This window comes from Saccopteryx bilineata, chromosome 2 (assembly GCF_036850765.1).
Source record: "Saccopteryx bilineata isolate mSacBil1 chromosome 2, mSacBil1_pri_phased_curated, whole genome shotgun sequence".
NCBI classification, from domain to species: domain Eukaryota; kingdom Metazoa; phylum Chordata; class Mammalia; order Chiroptera; family Emballonuridae; genus Saccopteryx; species Saccopteryx bilineata.
In genome coordinates this window covers 384,998,576-385,018,860 of record NC_089491.1, presented here as the reverse complement: position 1 = coordinate 385,018,860, position 20,285 = coordinate 384,998,576, and positions in this window count along the sequence as shown.

Here is a 20,285-nt window from a genome sequence, read left to right as displayed (position 1 = left end):
TGTTATGACTGAAAAATCTTTTATTTAGCCATTAATCAGTTCTTGAACATTTGGATTGTTACTACTTTTGACTACTATAAATTATGCTGCTATACATTTGTACACAAATTTTTGTGTGAACATATGTTTTGTTTTGTTTTGTTTTTGTATTTTTTTGAAGTTGGAAATGGGGAGGCAGTCAGACAGACTCCTGCATGAGCCTGACTGGGATCCACCCAGCATGCTCACCAGGGGGTGATGTTCTGCCCATCTGGGGCGTCGCTCTGTTGCAACCAGAGCCATTCTAGCACCTGAGGCAGAGGCCATGGAGCCATCCTCAGCGCCCAGGCCAACTTTGCTCCAATGGAGCCTTGGCTGTAGGAGGGGAAGAGAGAGACAGAGAGGGAGGAGAGAGGGAGAGGGGGAAAAGCAGATGGGCGCTTCTCCTGTGTGCTCTGGCCGGGAATCGAACCTGGGACTCATGCACGCCAGGCCGATGCTCTACCACTGAGCCAACCGGCCAGAGCCTGAACATATGTTTTTAATTATCTTGGATATATACCTAGCAGTGGGCATGCTGTGTTATATGGTAACTCTATGTTCAACTTAGAAAAAGATTTTTTTTATTGATTTATTTGAGAGAGAAAGATAAACATTGATTTGTTGTTCCATTTATTTATGCATTCATTGATTGATTCTTCTATGTGCCCTGACCTAGGATCAATTCACATCCTTGGCACACTAGAATGATGCCCTATCCACTGAGCCACTGGCCAGGGCCTAAACTTCTTTTTATAATTGCCTTTTACTAGTTTATAGAAGCAAACTGTATATTTGTGTGTTGATCTTGGACCCTGCAACTTTGCTGAATTTGCTTATTACCTCTAATACTTTTATTTGTGGATTCTATGGGATTTTCTTCCTTTTAAAAATTTTATTTAGAAAACTAAATGCAATGGAGTGACATTGATCAATAAGAGTACATCAGTTTCAGATAAGCATCTCCATAGCATTTAAACTGTTGATTGTGTTGTGTACCCATCACCCAAAGTCAAATCATTTTTCCGTCATCATATATTTGTACTTCTTTACTCCCTTCTTCATCTTCCTCCCCTTCAATCCCTCCCCCTAGGGATATTCTGTATATATACAATCATGTCAGCTGAAATATAGTTTTCTTCCTTCCTAATGTGGGTGTCTTATTTCTTTTTCTTGCCTAGTTGCTCTGGCTAGAATTTTCAGTATAACATTAAATAGCAGTGGTGAAATGGGCATCTTTTTCTTATTCCTCATCTCAGTGGGGGGAAGCTTTTAGTTTTCACCATTGAGAATGATGTTTGTTGTGGGGTTTTCATAAGTGAGTCCCTTATACTCCTAATTTGCTGAGTGTTTTTTATCATGAGAGGGTGTTAAATATTTTCAAACACTTCTGCATCTCTTGAGATGATTATGTGGGTTTTTCCTTCATTTTATTAATGTAGTGTCTTACATTGATTGATTTTTCTTATACTAAGCCATCTTTGCATTTCTGGGATAAATCCCACTTGACCATGGCATATAATCCTTTTATTTTGCTGCTGAATTTGGTTTGCTGGTATTTTTTTAAAGGAATTTTACACCTATATGTATAAGAAATACTGGCCTGTGGGTCTGTTTTCTTGTGATGTCTTTGTTTGACTTTGATATCAGGGTAACACGGCCCTTATAGAATGTGTTAGGTAATCCTCCTTTTGCTTCTATTTTTGGAAGCATTTGAGCAATACTGGTGCTACATCTTTAAATGTTTGGTAGACTTCACCCAGGGAAACCATCTGGTTCTGTACTTTTCTTTTTTGGGAGGTTTTTTTTTTAATACAATTTTTTGCTTGTTTGAAGTCTGTTGAGACTTTTCTATTACTTATTTTTTTTTTTTTTCCTTTTCTGAAGCTGGAAATGGGGAGAGACAGTCAGACAGACTCCCTCATGCGCCCGACCAGGATCCACCCGGCACGCCCACCAGGGGGCGATGCTCCGCCCCTCCGGGGCGTTGCTTTGCTGCGACCAGAGCCACTCTAGCGCCTGGGGCAGAGGCCAAGGAGCCATCCCCAGCGCCCGGGCCATCTTTGCTCCAATGGAGCCTCGGCTGCGGGAGGGGAAGAGAGAGACAGAGAGGAAGGAGGGGGGGGGAGTGGAGAAGCAAATGGGCGCCTCTCCTGTGTGCCCTGGCCGGGAATCGAACCGGGTCCCCCGCACGCCAGGCCAACGCTCTACTGCTGAGCCAACCGGCCAGGGCCTCTATTACTTCTTAAGTAATTTCTTTGGTAATTTGTGTGTTTTTAGAAATTTTCCCATTTAATCTAGATTATCTAATTTATTGGTATATAATTCCTCCTAGTATTCTGTTATAACCCTTTTCATTACTATAAGGCTGGTAGTAGTGTTTCCACTTTCATTTCTGCTTTTACTTATGTCTTCTCTCTCTTTTTTAAGTCAGTTTAGCTAAAGGCTTGTAAGTTTTGTCCATGTTTTCAAAGAATCACCTTTGAGTTCACTGAGTACTGTTTTTCTGTTCTCTATTTCATACATTTATGCTCTAATCTTAATTTTCTTCTTTCTGCTGGCTTTGGGTTTAGTTTGCTCTTCTTTTTCTAGTTCCTCGAAGTGTAACCCTGCTGGACGATGGGCACCAGTGTCAGAGCTACAAATCAACTGCATGTCCTTTGGAATGTCACTTAAGCTTTCTCAGCTTCTATTCTAAAATATCTAAAAGAAAACAATTAAGGTGGGAAAAACCCAGCAGCACAGGCCCTGGTCAGTTAGCTCAGTTGGTTAGAGTGTTGTCTGAAAACACCAAGGCTGCAGGTTCCATCCCAGATCAGGGCATGCACAGGAAGCGACCAATTAACGCATAATTAAGTGGAACAACAAATAAATGCTTCTCTCTCTCTCTCTCTCTCCATCTTCTCTTCTCTGTCTCTCTAAAATCAATCAGTTAAAAAAAAGTAAAACAACAGCATGCCTGGCCAGGTAGCTCAGTTGGTTAGAGCATCATCCCAAAGCATAGAGGTTGCCAGTTTGATCCCCGGCCAGAGCACATACAGGAACAGATCGATGTTCCTGTCTCTGTCTCTCTTTTTCCCTTTCTCTTTCTCTGAAGTCAGTTAGATAAACATTTTTTAAAATAAGCAGAGCAATAGATAGCAAAGTAAATATCCATGGACTCCAGCATGTGAGTAAGGAAAGTCCATGCACAAGGGTTGTGCAGTATCAGCACCTGTGAAGGAGGAGGCAGAGAGAAGCACAAGGGGCCTGGGGGACCCAAAAGGAAGATAATAAAAAATAGCCAACAGGATATAAAATGGAACACAATAAACAAACTCATAAGAAACAGACAAGGGTACGCTGGTTACCGGAAGGGGAGGGAAGGGTGTACTGGGAAGGAAGACAAAGAAGGTAAAGGAGGTCAAGTATATGGTAATGGAAGGACACTATACTTTGCTTGATGAGCACAGAACATAATATATATATAGGTGATGGATTATAGAATTATACACCTGCAACATATATAATGTTATTAACTAACATTACCCCAATGGTTTTGATTTTTAAAAATATCCAACAGAGATTCCTTGGAAAGTATGGCAGAGCAATTCAAAAACAGCAGCTGAAGCAGAGCGGTTCTTCCATATGTAGTGGAGCAGGGATGCAAGAAGACCGGAGTCCAAACTGAAGGGACTGGAGCTGTGTCAGTAACAGGAGCTCAGAACCGACCGACCAGAGCCTTCTCACAACCCACGCACAGGACACACTGCTGGGAAGGGGATCAAAACAGACCCAGGCGAGAGAACAGAGACAAAGGAAACAGAAGATACGGACAAGAAAAGACGGGGAGGATTGAGCCAGTTCTGACAGAGCTAGTAATTCTCAGAAAACAAGAAACCACATATTCAAATACTACATAGAAAACAAAGGGAGAGGGGAGATGTGTGAATCACGCCCCCTTCTAAAAGCTTAGCAAAATTACTTTCACGTGAAAATGAGTCACAGAAAATATCAAGGACCCCACACTAAGTTGTTATCAGAAATAAAAGACTAAAGAGCAGAATAATATCCCAGGGACAATGAGATCACACCAGAAAGGCATGCCCACCAAGCAAATCTAAACTACGACTTAGATGTCCTGAGCCTCCCTTCAACTTCTCCCACTCGTCACAGGAGCAAATTAACATCTGCGGATGCTGCAAAGAGAACAGCAGCCGGCAGTTTAGGGAGAGAAGTCAAAACCTGAATAACAACCACTACGGTGATTGGTTCCCTGGTCATTTTTCCTTCCATAGCTATTGACTTAGCCTTGTGTCCCAGAAATGTCAGAGGACATGGACAAAAACAAAACTCCAGGGAAAGCCCGCTCTTTCCTACCAGAGGATTAGGAAAAGGAGCCCTTGCAGGATTGGAAATGTGTGGGGAAGTCCTCTTTGGGTCCCCTTTCTCTTTTTCTCCTCCAGTCATGGAGCTACCATCCTGTGGTGGCTGCACAAGCACTTAAAACTCTGAACAAAAATCCTTTCTTGTCAGAAGAGTTGGATAAACAGGTTCATGGCATCCAAATAGGATGCGAAGAATCCCAGGAATTTTTTTCTCTTTTTACTTTCATCACTTGGCACTGTGACAGTCACGGTCATGGGAAGTTCACAACAGCACAGAGAGGCTAAAACCCTGGCTTTGTAGCCAGAGAAAAGGGGACCATATGAGCCAGACAGCATAAATCACAGAGAGGAAAGGATCCTTTAATCTGTGCATAGGCAGAACTGATGTGAAACAGCATAGGGAACTGGGGTATGGTGTGGACCACCTCCCAGGCCCCAGGCTGGCCCCCAGGTGGCGCACACAGGTGCAGATCCAATTAGACTCACAAAAGCTTTGAAAATTCCAGGGACATTGGAACTACACCTCACACAAGACAGGACAGGATTTAGAGTTAACTGACAGCTAAAACAGTCAAACAAAATTAACATTCTTCAGAAGATGTGGACAGGACTCAAAGTCTCACAATATGATATTTTCAGGATACCATTCAAAAATATTCAACATTGGCCCTGGCTGGTTGGCTCAGCGATAGAGCGTCGGCCTGGCGTGCGGGGGACCTGGGTTCGATTCCCGGCCAGGGCACATAGGAGAGGCACCCATTTGCTTCTCTACCCCCCCCCCCTGCTTCCTCTCTGTCTCTCTCTTCCCCTCCCGCAGCTGAGGCTCCATTGGAGCAAGGATGGCCCGGGCGCTGGGGATGGCTCCTTGGCCTCTGCCCCAGGCGCTGGAGTGGCTCTGGTCACGGCAGAACTACGCCCCGGAGGGGCAGAGCGTCACCCCCTGGTGGGCAGAGCATTGCCCCTGGTGGGCGTGCCGGGTGGATCCCGGTCGGAGTCTGTCTGACTGTCTCTCCCTGTTTCCAGCTTCAGAGAAAAAAAAAAAAAGAAAATAAAGAAAATAAAAAAAAAATTTAACATTAAAAGGAAAAAAAGCAGAATGACTTCAACAACTTGCAAGGAAAACACAATCAACAAATATCAACTTTAACATGTCAATATTAAAACCAAACAAAGATTTTAAAATAACTATTATCATCATGTTCCCTGAGATAAAAGTGAAGACCTTTGAAACATGTGGAAAGGTAGCAGATAACAAAAAAATTAAAATTCTGACAAACAACCAGATAGGAATTTTAGAACTGAAAAATACAACAATGGCGATACAAAATTCACTAAAGTGGCTCAAATGGAGACGACAGAGGAAAGAGGCAGTGAACTTGAAGACAGATCAGTAGAAATTATCCAATCTGAAAACAGAGAGGAATAAGGCTGCAATCCTGTCAGAGTCCACATGTGGTCAGAGTTTGCCTGGGAGACTATGGATCTGAGCCTGAATATGCAGACCCACCATTCTCCACTTCTCCAGGGTCTCATTTCCCTGTGTGTGTTCCCTTTCCTCTTCTGCTTTAAATGTTGCCTTTGCTGGAGTAAATGGGAGTTCACAGGAGTTCAAGGGCTCTGTGGTCTCTTGGCTTCCCTGGGCAATTAGCCTGGATTCATTTTTCTTATCCAAAGACTCAGCTCATTCCTGCTTTAGCCTTGCGGGTGTTATACAGATTCACAAGATTTTCACATCTGCCATTGGTTAGGTACATCTCCTGTTCCCCTTGTCATACACTATTTTTCAGAGATGTCTCTGTTTATGGAATCAGTTATTGTATTTTTATCTCAATCCTTCAAAAACTGCCTTACAAGGTTGAGGGTATGTGACTGAGTTGCATTTCCTTCCCTACCGCCCCCCCAAAAAAAGTGCTCCAAAAAGACACTTGGCCACTTTCCTCCAAGATCTTCATCCCTTATACCCTGGATCATTCTTCCTTATAGCCCAGATTTAAGTGCAAAGCATTACAGCTCAGTTTTCTTTCTCACCCACCCTCTCAGCTCACCCAGCCCCCTCCCTTTCCCTCTCCTCCACTCCCGTCCAGCCAAGTCCTTCTAGCCCAACAACGGACAGGGGAGAAGAAGGTAGAAGCCACAGCACCCATTATTCTGACGGAAGTTCTTATGGGGGAACTCAGATTATTTATGGCAAGGGTCCCCAAACTTTTTACACAGGGGGCCAGTTCACTGTTCCTCAGACCGTTGGAGGGCCAGACTATAAAAAAACTATGAACAAATCTCTATGCACACTACACATATCTTATTTTAAAGTAAAAAAACAAAATGGGAATGAATACAATATTTAAAATAGAGAACAAGTAAATTTAAATCAACAAACTGACCAGTATTTCAATGGGAACTATGCTCCTCTCACTGACCACCAATGAAAGAGGTGCCCCTTCGGGGTGTGCAGCGGGGGCCGGATAAATGGCCTCAGGGGGCCGCATGCGGCCCGTGGGCCGTAGTTTGGGGACCCCTGATTTATGGTATGATCAGATAAGTGCTGAACCAAGTGCTAGGAAAACCTAGATTCTTACCATGGTTCTGCCACTAACAAGCCATGTAACCTTGACCAGGACATAGAGTCATGGAATTTTGAAGCTCTGTGAAGACTTAAGAGGTCATCTCACCCAACTTTCTACTGTCGCATATGCTACCAGTCATGTGGTTGGTAAATGGAATATCTGGGTACACACAGGACTAAAATATCAATGCTCTTTCCATCACCCCTTGCTGATTGCCTCCAGTTTCTAATCTGTACAATGGGCAGTGTGAGGATTATATATGAGGACAAATGAGGTAATGCTGCTATAGGAATAGGGAAAATAGAAAATCATATTCAAATGACAGGTTATTAACTTTATGGACAATTCCCACTGGAAACTGATTCTCTGCTGTGCCCCAATGGAAGGTCAGAACTCAAGGGAGGTCTAAGCTGGCTCATCCACGTCTCCTGAGGCCTGTAAACTTTTCATGGAAACACTGGGCAGAGAGCCATGGCCAGTGCAGCTAATAAGGCTCTCTGGAACCACTTTAAAAGTTGTGTTGTTGAAAGCACCTGCAGTAAATACCCAGATCTCAACCACAAATGTGTTAAGGGGTGTGGGGTTATGAATGGTTTTCTCTATTGGTTACAATGGGATTTATTGTTCTGGCATATCATACCTGCTCTATTGTAGGCTCTCAGCAAACTTTTGTTAAGTATAAAATTGATAATTGGAAATGAAATTTCTTGAAGAGTTGAAGAGCTGCAAGAGGCATACCTAGGCATTCATGTGTAAGGGGCTGTAAGACTTGACAAAAGCAAGGATGCCCACTCTCACCAGTGCTATTTAACATCATCCTGGAAGTCCAGCATTAACGCAATACAAATAAATAAATAAATAAATAAGTATACTGATTATCCATATTCTCAGAAAATACGATTGTCTATGTAGAAATTACTAAGGTATCTACAAAATTATTCCTAAAATTAATAAGTTTAGCAAGATGACAGTATACTAGCAACAAACAGTTGAAAACCAAAATGTAGAGAAACATTTAAAACAGCTCTAAACATGAAGAGCTTAAGTATAAATCTAACAAAATGTGTACAGGATTCATATGCCAAAAACTACAAAATGATCAAAGAAATGAAAGAAGAGCTAAATAAATGAAGAGACACCAATATTGTTAAGATGTCAATTCTCTCCCAACTGATGTATAGATTCAATACAAACATGATCAAAATCCCAGCAGGTTTCTTGGTAGATATTGACAAGATGCATATGGAAAGGTAAAAGAACTAAAATAGTCAAAAAAATTTTTTTAAAGAATAAGGTTGGAGGAGTCACACTACTTGATTTTAAAAGTTACTATAAAGCCACAGTAATGAAGACAGTGTGGTATTGGTAAACAGATAGACACACAGATCAATGAAATAGAATAGAGTCTAGAAATTGACCCACATAATATAGCCAATTGATTCTTGACAAAAACACAAAGACAATTCAAAGGAAAAATAATTTTTTTAACAAATGGTGTTGCAATGATTGGACATTCATATACAGAGAAATGAATTCTGTCCTAAACTTAATATCTTATATAAAATTTTCAGTTCTGGTGGAAATTTTCAGAATGAATTAATATACAGAAACCTAAGTAAACAAGCAAAAAAAGAGGCAATTATTAACTCCAGAAAATACAGAAAGTTGAAATGTAATTATCATACAATATATGACTCACCTCTCAATATTAATTATCTTGATGATATAAACACTGAACCAGTGGCACACCAATGGTAGGATGATGAAAGCAGCCTGTGCCAAGTGCAAGCAGTAGGGATGCATCTCTGCAGATAACTTAAAAGCAATAACAATATGTACTAAAATGTACTGGTTTTCATTGTAACTGTGCACTAGCAATTCTAAATAATGTCAGTGATAAAAAATACTCTTCTCCAAAAATATCTTTTTTTAAAGATTTTATTTATTGATTTTGAGAGAGAGAAAGAAAGGGAGAGAAGGAACAGGAAGCATCAACTCTAGTAGTTGCTTCTCCTATATGCCTTGATTGGGCAAGCCTGGGGTTTTTTTGTTTTTGTTTTTGTTTGTTTTTTTTTAAATAATTTTATTTTTTTAATGGGGTGACATCAATAAATCAGGATACATATATTCAAAGATAACAAGTCCAGGGTATCTTGTCGTTCAATTATGTTGCATACCCATCACCCAAAGTCAGATTGTCCTCTGTCAACTTCTATCTTGTTTTCTTTGTGCCCCTCCCCCTCCCCCTTTCCCTCTCCCATTCCCCCCTCCCCCCCGTAACCACCACACTCTTAGTTTCACTTTTATGTCCCACCTACGTATGGAATAATGCAGTTCCTGGTTTTTTCTGATTTACTTATTTCGCTTCGTATCATGTTATCAAGATCCCACCATTTTGCTGTAAATGTTCCGATGTCATCATTTCTTATGGCTGAGTAGTATTCCATAGTGTATATGTGCCATATCTTCTTTATCCAGTCATCTATTGACGGGCTTTTTGGTTGTTTCCATGTCCTGGCCACTGTGAACAATGCTACAATAAACATGGGGCTGCATGTGTCTTTACGTATCAATGTTTCTGAGTTTTTGGGGTATATACCCAGTAGAGGTATTGCTGGGTCATAAGGTAGTTCTATTTTCAGTTTTTTGAGGAACCACCATACTTTCTTCCATAATGGTTGTACTACTTTACATTCCCACCAACAGTGTATGAGGGTTCCTTTTTCTCCACAGCCTCTCCAACATTTGCTATTACCTGTCTTGCTAATAATAGCTAATCGAACAGGTGTGAGGTGGTATCTCATTGCCGTTTTGATTTGCATTTCTCTAATAGCTAAAGAAGATGAGCATCTTTTCATATATCTGTTGGCCATTTGTATTTCTTCTTGGGAGAAGTGTCTGTTCATATCCTCTTCCCATTTTTTTATGGGATTGTTTGTTTGTTTGTTGTTGAGTTTTATGAGTTCTTTGTATATTTTGGATATTAGGCCCTTATCTGAGCTGTTGTTTGAAAATATCATTTCCCATTTAGTTGGCTTTCTGTTTATTTTGTTAACAGTTTCTCTTGCTGAGCAAAAACTTCTTAGTCTGATGTAGTCCCATTCATTAATTTTTGCCTTCACTTCTCTTGCCTGTGGAGTCAAATTCATAAAATGCTCTTTAAAACCCAGGTCCATGAGTTGTGTACCTATGTCTTCTTCTATGTACTTAATTGTTTCAGGTCTTATGTTTAGATCTTTGATCCATTTTGAGTTAATTTTTGTACAGGGGGAGAGACTGTAGTCCAGTTTCATTCTTTTGCATGTGGCTTTCCAGTTTTCCCAGCACCATTTATTGAAGAGGCTTTCTTTTCTCCATTGTGTGTTGTTGACCCCTTTATCAAAAATTATTTGACTATATATATGTGGTTTTATTTCTGGACTTTCTATTCTGTTCCATTGGTCTGAGTGTCTATTTTTCTGCCAATACCATGCTGTTTTGATTGTCGTGGCCCTATAATATAGTTTGAAGTCAGGTATTGTAATGCCCCCAGCTTCATTCTTTTTCTTTAGGATTGCTTTGGCTATTCGGGGTTTTTTATAGTTCCATATAAATCTGATGATTTTTTGCTCTATTTCTTTAAAAAACGTCATTGGAAGTTTGATGGGAATTGCATTAAATTTGTATATTGCTTTGGGTAATATAGCCATCTTGATTATATTTATTCTTCCTAGCCAAGAACAAGGTATATTCTTCCATCTCATTATATCTTTTTCAATTTCCCTTAAAAATGGTTTATAGTTTTCATTATATAAGTCCTTTACATTCTTTGTTATGTTTATTCCTAAGTATTTTATTTTTTTTGTTGCAATCGTGAAGGGGATTATTCTTTTGAGTTCGTTCTCAATTGTTTCATTGTTGGCATATAGAAAGGCTATTGACTTCTGTATGTTAATTTTGTATCCTGCGACCTTACTGTATTGGCTTATTGTTTCTAGTAGTCTTTTTGTGGATTCTTTGGGGTTTTCGATGTATAGGATCATATCATCTGCAAAAAGTGATACCTTTACTTCTTCTTTTCCGATATGGATGCCTTTTATTTCTTTGTCTTGTCTGATTGCTGTGGCGAGAACCTCTAGTACCACATTAAATAAGAGTGGAGAGAGTGGACAACCCTGTCTTGTTCCTGATTTAAGGGGGAAAGCCTTCAGTTTAGTGCCATTTAATATGATGTTAGCTGATGGTTTATCATAAATGGCCTTTATCATGTTGAGATATTTTCCTTCTATACCCATTTTGTTGAGAGTCTTAAACATAAAATTGTGTTGTATTTTATCGAAAGCCTTTTCTGCGTCTATTGATAAGATCATGTGGTTTTTGTTCTTTGTTTTGTTGATATGGTGTATTACGTTAACCGTTTTACGTATGTTGAACCATCCTTGAGATTCTGGGATGAATCCCACTTGATCATGATGTATTATTTTTTTAATATGTTGTTGTATTCGATTTGCTAGTATTTTGTTTAGTATTTTAGCATCTGTATTCATTAGAGATATTGGTCTGTAGTTTTCTTTTTTTGTGCCATCCTTGCCTGGTTTTGGTATGAGGGTTATATTGGCCTCATAAAATGTGTTTGGAAGTATTGCTTCTTCTTCAATTTTTTGGAAGACTTTGAGTAGAATAGGAACCAAGTCTTTGAATGTTTGATAAAATTCGCTGGTATAGCCGTCAGGGCCTGGACTTTTATTTTTGGGGAGGTTTTTAATGGTTTTTTCTATTTCTTCTCTACTGATAGGTCTGTTTAGGCTTTCTGCTTCTTCTTGACTCAGTCTAGGAAGGTTGTATTGTTCTAGGAATTTATCCATTTCTTCTAGGTTGTTGAATTTAGTGGCATAAAGTTTTTCATAGTATTCTACAATAATTCTTTGTATATCTACGGTGTCCGTGGTGATTTCTCCTCTTTCATTTTGGATTTTGTTTATATGAGTTCTTTCTCTTTTTTTCCTTGGTAAGTCTTGCCAAGGGTTTGTCAATTTTGTTGATCTTTTCAAAGAACCAGCTCCTTGTTCTATTAATTTTTTCTATAGTTTTTCTGTTCTCTAATTCATTTATTTCTGCTCTGATTTTTATTATCTCCTTTCTTCGGCTGGTTTTGGGTTGTCTTTGTCCTTCTTTTTCTAGTTCCTTAAGGTGGGAAGTTAAGTGGTTCACTTGGGCTCTCTCATATATGTTTGTTCATATATGCCTGAAGTGATATGAACTTCCCTCTTATCACTGCTTTTGCTGCATCCCATAGATTCTGATATGTTGTATTGTCATTTTCATTAGTCTGTATATATCTTTTGATCTCTGCACTTATTTCTTCTTTGACCCAATCATTTTTTAAAAGTATGTTGTTTAGTTCCCACATTTTTGTGGGATTTTTTTCCTCTTTTTTGAATTCTAGTTTCAAGGCTTTATGATCAGAAAATATGCTTGGTACAACTTCAATTTTTTTGAATTTGCTGATGTTGTTTTTGTGGCCCAACATATGGTCAATTCTTGAGAATGATCCATGTACACTGGAGAAAAATGTATACTCAGTCACTTTGGGATGAAATGTCCTGTAGATGTCTATCATATCCAGGTGCTCTAGTGTTTTGTTTAAGGCCACTATGTCTTTGTTGATTCTCTGTTTGGATGACCGATCTAGAGCCATCAGTGGTGTATTGAGGTCTCCAAGTATGATTGTATTTTTGTCAGTTTTTGTTTTAAGATCAATAAGTAGCTGTCTTATATATTTTGGTGCTCCTTGGTTTGGTGCATATATATTAAGAATTGTTATGTCTTCTTGATTCAGTGTCCCCTTAGCCATTATGAAATGGCCATTTTTATCTCTGAGTACTTTTCCTGTCTTGTAGTCAGCATTATCCGATATGAGTATTGCTACACCTGCTTTTTTTTGGATGTTATTTGCTTGGAGTATTGTTTTCCAGCCTTTCACTTTGAATTTGTTTTTATCCTTGTTACTTAGATGAGTTTCCTGTAGGCAGCATACAGTTGGATTTTCTTTTTTAATCCATTCTGCTACTCTGTGCCTTTTTATTGGTGAGTTTAATCCGTTTACATTTAGTGTAATTATTGATGCTTGTGAGTTCCCTATCGCCATTTTATATCTTGCTTTCTGTTAGTTTTGTGTCTTGTTTGATCCTTCTCTTTCGTTTTTCTATCTTTTGTTTTTATTTGGTTGTATTCCATACATCTTTCCTCTGTTGCTATCTTTTTTATCTCATGTGCTTCTGTGGTGGTTTTTTTCAATGGTAGTTACCTTTGAGTAATGAAAAGGGTCCCTACCCTGTTCATTGTAGCAAACTATTTTGTGAGTACTTTTGCACTCCATCGTCCTTTGCTACTGTTAATCTCCATCTTCTCCCCCTCTTTCTTTTGTTGTCACAGTTTAAATTTGGTTTTATTGTGTTCTTCTTGGAGCTTTTACTTGTGGCTCTGTTTTGTTTTTTTTTGTTCTTTGTATCTGATTGGAGAACCCCCTTTAGTAATTCCTGGAGTGGGGGTTTTCTGATGATAAATTCCCTCATCTTTTATGTATCTGTGAATGTTTTTATTTCTCCTTCATATTTGAAGGATAGCTTTGATGGGTATAGTATTCGTGGCTGAAAGTTCCTCTCTTTCAGGACTTTAAATATTGGGGTCCACTCTCTTCTAGCTTGTAGAGTTTCTGCTGAGAAATCTGATGATAATCTAATGGGCCTTCCTTTATATGTTGTATTCTTCTTTTCCCTGGCTGCCTTGAGAATTTTTTCTTTGCTGTTGGTTTGTGTCAATTTCATTATGATATGCCTTGGAGTAGGTTTGTTGGGGTTAAGAAAACTCGGTGTTCTGTTTGCTTCTTGAATTTGAGGCTTTAGTTCTTTCCACAGGCTTGGAAAGTTCTCATCTATTATTTGTTTGAGTATGTTCTCCATTCCATTTTCTCTCTCTTCTCCCTCTGATATACCTATTATTCTTATGTTATTCTTTTTGATGGAGTCAGATAATTCTTGTAGGGCTATCTCATTTTTTTTTAATTTTTGAGTCTCTTTCTTCTTCTCTCTGTTGTGCCTCAAGTTGCTTGTCTTCTATTTCACTAATCCTCTATTCTATCTGACCTGTTCTATTAGCTAAGTTTGTTACTTCGTTTTTCAGCTTGTGAATTGAGTTTTTCATCTCTGTTTGATTTGTTTTTATAGTTTCAGTTTCTTTGGACATATATTCTTTGTGTTCATTGAGTTGTTTTCTGAGCTCCCTAAATTGCCTTTCTGTGTTTTCGTGTATATCTCGGAGGATTTTTAGGATTTCTATCTTGAATTCTCTGTCATTTAGCTCCAAGGTTTCCAATATATTAAATTTTTTCTCCATAGATTTTTCCTCATCTAGCTGTGTTACCTCTCTTTCTTTTGTATCCATGATATTCGATTTTCTCTTCCTTAATGGCATCTGAGGGTGGTTTTGTTGATAGTATTAATGAGATTTAATAAAGAATAAAAAGTTTAAAAAAATCGAAAAGAGTTGGTTTCTTTAAAAAAAATTACTAATGAAATAAAGAAAAATAAAATAAAATAAAAAATTTTTAAAAAAGGAAATTATTCCCCCCCTCCTTTTTCCCTCTCCTCTCCCCTTTTTCTTGAGAAAATCTTGTGGTGAACTGTGAATTATAACAAACAATGCCTGTGATGGAGGGCCTGAATTGGGGAAAAGTAATAAAGGGGCAAAAGAAAAAAGAAAAAAAAGGGGGGGTATGGACCCACAAAAAGCAAATAAGGAAAAAATTTGGGTCAAGAATAAAAAAGTCTGGGGTTTTGAACCAGCGACCTCAGCATTCCAGGTCAACACTATATTATCCACTGTGCCAACACAGGTCAGGCCCAAACTATCTTTTGTTTGTCCTAATTTAGAAATACTATTTGAAGTTACTGTTGAGCTGTAAAAACATATTTGCAAGCTTCAAATGAACACAATTTTATTATTCATCCTTTAATACACATTTTATTTTATATGAAATTTAATTTGAGGAGCTCCCAGTTATAAGCTGGTCTCCAGCACAGACAAATTCAACTACAAGCAATTTTTTTAGAGTAAATACCTAATGGTTCAGGATCATTGTTCAAGTGCATTTCAGGTCTAGTTCATGTCTCCAATACTGTAGTACCACTTAGCCCTACCTTTAGACAGTAGATAAAAAGTAAACAAGGAAAACAGTGATTATAAAAGCAAAGAATGCCCTGGCCGGTTGGCTCAGCGGTAGAGCGTCGGCCTAGCGTGCGGAGGACCCGGGTTCGATTCCCGGCCAGGGCACACAGGAGAAGCGCCCATTTGCTTCTCCACCCCTCCGCCGCGCTTTCCTCTCTGTCTCTCTCTTCCCCTCCCGCAGCCAAGGCTCCATTGGAGCAAAGATGGCCCGGGCGCTGGGGATGGCTCTGTGGCCTCTGCCCCAGGTGCTAGAGTGGCTCTGGTCGCAATATGGCGACGCCCAGGATGGGCAGAGCATCGCCCCCTGGTGGGCAGAGCGTCGCCCCTGGTGGGCGTGCCGGGTGGATCCCGGTCGGGCGCATGCGGGAGTCTGTCTGACTGTCTCTCCCTGTTTCCAGCTTCAGAAAAATGGAAAAAAAAAAAAATAAATAAATAAAAAAATAAAAGCAAAGAAACAGAACTTGAGTTACTTTCATTCTGCCATTCTATGCTACCCCTTGGAGTTTTTACTTGTGTTTAAAATATAAAACAATGAAGCCTGACCTGTGGTGGCGCCGTGGATAAAGCATTGACCTGGAACTCTGTAGTCGCCAGTTCAAAACCCTGGGCTTGCCTGGTCAAGGCACAAATGGGAGTTGATGCTTCCTGCTCCTCCCCCTTTCTCTCTCTTTCCCTCTCTCTCTTTCTTCCCTCTCTAAAATGAATAAGTAAAAATTATATATATATATATATATATATATATATATATATATATATATATATATATAAAATAATGAAACAGTGCAAACTGCAATGTGTAATTATTTGGTTGGTAAATACAAATTTTAGTTTATATATGATGTTTTACTTAATTTGAATAATTTGAAATGTATTCTTTATTTCTAATAAGTTTTTTAGAACCAAAGGATGAATCCAGAAAATTAAATGTGGCATTAATGGTGTTACTGTAGTAATTTCCTAAATGTACCTTTGGAAACTTTTCAGTTAAAAAAAAAAATCATCACGGCCCTGGCCGGTTGGCTCAGTGGTAGAGCGTCCGCCTAGCGTGCAGAGGTCCCGGGTTCGATTCCTGGCCAGGGCACACAGGAGAAGCGCCCATCTGCTTCTCCACCCCTCCCCCTCTCCTTCCTCTCTGTCTCTCTCTTCCCCTCCCGCAGCCAAGGCTCCATTGGAGCAAAGATGGCCCGGGCACTGGGGATGGCTCCTTGGCCTCTGCCCCAGGCGCTGGAGTGGCTCTGGTCACAACAGAGCGACGGCCAGGAGGGGCAGAGCATCACCCTCTGGTGGGCAGAGCGTGGCCCCCTGGTGAGCGTGCCGGGTGGATCCCGGTCGGGCGCATGCGGGAGTCTGTCTGACTGTCTCTCCCCATTTCCAGATTCAGAAAAATACAAAAAAAAAAAAATCACACTGACACACATACATACACAAAAGTCACTGAATAGCTAATTGAAGAATTATTTACCTAAAATATTTTAACAGACTTTAACCAAAGGAAAAAACTTATTAGGTACATATAAAACTTATTTGATAAATAGTTGTGTTTTTTGTCCTGAAAGAATTTGGAAGAACTTGTTGACATTTGTGATATTGTTATGAAACCAGCAACTGATTCAGTTCATAATCATTTGAATTTCATAAAGGAACTTGAAGTGCGGTGCCCATACTAATATGAAGCAATATTAATCCAATGGAGTCCAAGGAAGAAAATGTGAAGAAATCAATACATGGACCTATTTTGTTTTGGGAGGGTTTGTTTTGTTTTGTTTTGTTTTTTTACAAGGACAGAGAGAGAGTCAGAGAGAGGGATAGATAGGGACAGACAGACAGGAATGGAAGAGATGAGAAGCATCAATCATCAGTTTTTTGCTGTGACACCTTGGTTGTTCATTGATTGCTCTCATATGTGCCTTGACCGTGGGCCTTCAGCAGACCGAGTAACTCCTTGCTGGAGCCAGCGACCTTGGGTCCAAGCTGGTGGGCTTTTGCTCAAGCCAGATGAGCCCACGCTCAAGCTGGCGACCTCAGGTTCTCGAACCTGGGTCCTTCCGCATCCCAGTCCGATGCTCTATCTACTGCGCCACTGCCTGGCCAGGCTACATGGGCCTATTTTGAAATGTACAATACCTTCAACATTACATAAAATTAATAAAAACTCTTAAGAAATTTAAGTTGGGGCATCCAAAGCACCTATGTTAGAGATAACAAGATTCACATGATTATGTTTTCCTTTTTTTTGTAATTAAAAAAATTTTTTTAACTGGCATTATATATATGACGTTCAACAAAAGAACATTTTTACTCTGTATTACTTTTCTGGCCATTATTACTATTTGTTTTATTTCATGATTATTACTGAAAATAAAGTTATCATAGAAAGGCGGGGATGTCAAAAATGATCCCATCTACAAAAATTAAAAGCAATCCCCTTAAGATCAGGAACAAGGCAGGGTGTCCCCTTTCACCACTCTTATTCAACATAGTCCTGGAAGTCCTAGCCACAGCAATCAGACAAGAAGAAGAAATAAAAGGCATTCAAGTTGGAAAAGAAGAAGTAAAACTATCATTATTTGCAGATGATATGATATGGTATATAGAAAACCCTAAAGTCTCAGTCAAAAAACTACTGGACCTGATTAATGAATTCAGCAAAGTGGCAGGATATAAAATTAATACTCAGAAATCAGAGGCATTTTTATATACCAACAATGAACAGTCAGAAAGAGAAATTAAGGAAACAATCCCCTTCACTATTACAACCAAAAAAATAAAGTACCGAGTAGTAAATTTAACCAAGGAGACTAAAGACTTGTACTCGGAAAATTATAAAACATTGATAAAAGAAATCAAGGAAGATACAAACAAGTGGAAGCACATACCCTGCTCATGGTTAGGAAGAATAAACATCATTAAAATGTCTATGTTACCCAAAGCAATCTATAAATTCAAAGCAATACCAATTAAAATACCAATGACATACTTCAAAGATATAGATCACATATTCCAAAAATTTATATGGAACCAAAAAAGAACACGAATAGCCTCAGCAATCTTAAAAAAGATGAATAAAGTGGGAGGTATCACACTTCCTGATATCAAGTTATACTACAAGGCCATTGTACTCAAAACAGCCTGGTACTGGCATAAGAACAGGCATATAGATCAATGGAACAGAACAGAGAACCCAGAAATAAACCCACAGCTCTATGGACAACTGATATTTGACAAAGGAGGTAAGGAAATAAAATGGAATAAAGACAGCCTCTTTAATAAATGGTGTTGGGAAAATTGGACAGCTACCTGCAAAAAAATGAAACTAGACCACCAACTTACACCATTCACAAAAATAAACTCAAAATGGATAAAAGACTTAAATGTAAGCCATGAAACCATAAGCATCTTAGAAGAAAACATAGGCAGTAAGCTCTCCAACATCTCTCGGAGCAATATATTGCTGATTTATCTCCACGGGCAAGTGAAATAAAAGACAGGATAAACAAATGGGACTATATCAAACTAAAAAGCTTTTGCACAGCTAAAGACAATAAGAACAGAATAAAAAGACAAACTACACAATGGGTGAACATATTTGACAATACATCTGATAAGGGGTTAATAACCAAAATTTACAAAGAACTTGTAAATCTCAACACCAGGAAGACAAACAATCCAATCCAAAAATGGGAAAAAGAAATGAATAGACACTTCTCCAAAGAGGACATAGAGATGGCCAATAGGCATATGAAAAAATGCTCAACATTATTAATCATTAGAGAAATGCAAATTAAAACCACAATGAGATATCACCTCACACCAGTCAGAATGGCACTCATCAACAAAACAACACAGAATAAGTGCTGACGAGGATGTGGAGAAAAGGGAACCCTCCTGCACTGCTGGTGGGAATGCAGACTGGTGCAGCCTCTGTAGAAAACAGAATGGAGATTCCTAAAAAAATTGAAAATTGAACTGCCTTTTGACCCAGCTATCCCACTTTTAGGAATATACCCTAAGAACACCATAGACCTACTCCAAAAGGAGAAATGCACCCCCTCATGTTTATGGCAGCATTGTTCACAATAGCGAAGATCTGGAAACAGCCCAAGTGTCCATCAGAGGATGAGTGGATTAAAAAGCTTTGGTACATATATACTATGGAATACTACTGAGCCATAAGAAATGATGACATTGGATCATTTACAATAACATGGATGAACCTTGATAACATTATACGGAGTGAAATAAGTAAATCAGAAAAAACTAAGAACTATATGAATTTATACATAGATAGGACATAAAAATGAGACTCAGAGACATGGACAAGAATGTGATGGTAACGGGGGGGTGGGGGGTTGGGGTGGGAAGGAGAGAGAGGGGGCGGGGGGAGGGGAGGGGCACAAAGAAAACCAGATAGAAGATGACGGAAGACAAGTTGACTTTGGGTGAGGGGGATACAGCATAATCAAATGTCAAAATAATCTGGAGATGTTTTCTCGGAACATATGTACCCTGATTTATCAATGTCACTGCATTAAATTTAATTTTTTTAAAATGATCCCATCTAAGCATCACAGTATCCTGGCATGCCCCACACTGGATATTGATTTGGTGGAAAGTGCTGATCATTACTTTGGAGGATGAGAGGAGGTGGAGAGTATGTGTGCACATTAGGGAGAGAGCCCAGCCTAAGCGCTACAGAGGGAGTCAGCAATTTGGGGTGTGAATGTGATAGCAGAGAAGACCATGGCAGGAGATGGGGATTATACCTTCAGAGCAGGGAGGTTTGGATGGGTGAGGACATGGAGAGAAGAAATGTTCTTTCATTTAGAGCCAAGTGGTAAAACTTGACTTTTAAAACTATGTGCATGTATTACTTTAAAAAGAAATAATTACAAAATCAAAAGAAATTAAGAACAGAGAAACCAAGCCCTGGCCAGTGGCGCAGTGGATAGAGCGACATCCCAGCGTCTCCAGGTTATGGGTTCCTTCTGAGGTCACTGGCTTGATCCCAAGGGCGTTGGTTCGACCCCCAGGTCTTGGGCTCCACCCCAAGGTCACCAGTTCAAGCCCCAGTCAGGGCACATATGAGAAGCTATCAATGGTGTGTAACTAATGGAACAAGGAGTTTATGCTT